This window comes from Cicer arietinum, chromosome 2 (genome assembly GCF_000331145.2).
Source record: "Cicer arietinum cultivar CDC Frontier isolate Library 1 chromosome 2, Cicar.CDCFrontier_v2.0, whole genome shotgun sequence".
NCBI classification, from domain to species: domain Eukaryota; kingdom Viridiplantae; phylum Streptophyta; class Magnoliopsida; order Fabales; family Fabaceae; genus Cicer; species Cicer arietinum.
The window spans coordinates 6,804,746-6,807,011 of NC_021161.2; positions in this window are offsets into that span (position 1 = coordinate 6,804,746).

A 2,266-nucleotide genomic window follows, 5' to 3' on the forward strand; every position below is an offset into this window, starting at 1 on the left:
AAATTTCCCTAGATGCTCTTTTCCATTATTCAATACAAAGCACTTGCATCCAAAGACTCAAAAATAAACAATTTGTTTTTTTCCATTTTTGTATTGTTCAGGGGGTTTTCTAAGGAGAAGACTAATGAGAACTCTATTCATCACATGAGCAGTTGTATTTATTGCATCAGCCCAAAAGTATTTAGGAAGCTTAGAGTCATTTATCATTGTTCTAGCAAGTTCTTCCTTTCTATAACTCCATTCTATTGTGGAGTTCTTGGGGCTGAGTACATGTGTTGAATTCCATTTTGATCACAATAATTATCAAAAGACTCATTTTGAAATTCTCCACCATGATCACTCTTAATGGAAGCTATCTGATTCTTCTCATTTTGAACTTGATTTGCAAATTTTTTGAAAATTGAGAAGGCATCACTTTTGTGAGACAGAAAATAGGTCCATGTGTATCTTGAGTAGTCATCAACTAACACATATCCATACATATTTCCTCCAAAGCTTTTTACTTGAGATGGACCAAACAGGTCCATATGGATTAATTGAAGAACTCTATCAGTTTGTACTAAGTCTATTGGGGGAAAGGATGACTTAACTAACTTACTTTTCTCACAAAAGTCACATAACTTTTCTTTTGAAAAAGTTCTGTTGGGAAGTCCTAGCACTAGTTGTTTACTAACTAGTTTGTTAAGATGACTAATGTGTATGTATGCAATTCTTTTATGCCACAACCAGTCTTCATCAGTCTTAGTTAATAAACAACAAATATTATTTACAAGTAAGGAATCAAAATCTATCATGTATATGTTGTTTACTCTTTTACCTACCAATTTCATGCATTTATCTTCCCTATGCTCAAGTGTACAAGACTGAGAATTAAAGTATACCTGGAATCCTTTGTCACACAATTGACTAATACTTAACAAGTTGTGTTTCAAACCTTTGACATATAGGACGTCTTTGATAACTGCATTTGATTTACTTCCTTTATTGTTGTCACCTTTATTGGACGTCTTTGATAACTGCAGTCTCCAACACCAAGGATTTTACCTTTATTGTTGTCACCATATTTCACATATCCACCATTTTTTGAATTGAGAGACAAGAATTTTGATTTGTCTCCTTCCATGTGCTTGGAACATCCACTATCTAGGTACCATGAGTGCATTTTTGGATGTCAAGCACATCTGCAATACATAATTAAACTTTGGTTTTAGGTACCCAATTTAAATTGGGTCCTTGGGGGTTAGTTTCAATCATAGGTTTCTTTATTTTCCAAATTTGTTTCCAACCCTTATCAGCAAGCTTTTTCAATTTACAATTGTAAGATATATGTCCCTTTTTACAACAGAAATGACATGAAAAAGCAGAGAATGAATTATGAGTTGGTTTAATGAAGATATCATGCATTTGCTTTGATTTAACAAATTTGTGGTTCTGTTTAGCATTCTAGTTTTGTCTATAACCAATTCCAGATTTTTCATAATGATTCCTTTGATTCCCAAGAAGAACATTTAGGTTGTTTTTACTACTAGCAAACTTAGCTAAATCAGATTTTAATGACACAACTTTTCTTTCAAGTTCAGTACAACTAGTTTGTTTATCAAATGATTCTTTTTTCAAATGTTCATTCATATCTTCAAGCAACTTATGATCTTTCTTAATTTCTTCACACATCATGCATTGTTTTTCTAGCATTTTCTTAGTGTAAATCAATTGTTTAACTACCTTAACATGTTCAACATGCAATTCATTAAAAGCATCATGTAATTCATCATAAGATGGATTAGAGGTAGTACTTACTTCACTATCAGAATCTGAATCTGTATTGGCCATGAGACACAAGTTAGCTTCTTCATCTTCTGAATCTTCAGATGAATCTTCCTCATTGTCATTCCAAGCTATGTAGGCTCTCTTTGTTGAAGGTTGTTGATCCTTGCTTTTAGCCTTCACAAGCTTGTTTCTATTTTGCAGTTTAAAGCACTCAAATCTGATGTGGCCTGTTTTCCCACATTCATAGCAAGTTATGACTTTGCTATAATTGGTATCACTCTTGTTGAAGCCTTTTGTCTTTGAATTTGGTGGTTTTCTTGATTGGCTTCCTTTCTTTTTCAGAAACTTTTTGAATTTTCTGACCAACGTACCTATCTCAGGCTCTTCATCAGATTCACTTTATGAATCATCAATATCTGGTTCAGATTTCTCTTTGTGAGTTTGAGCCTTCAGTGAAAGTCCTTTTCTTTTCCTATTAGATTGTTCTGACTCATCTAAT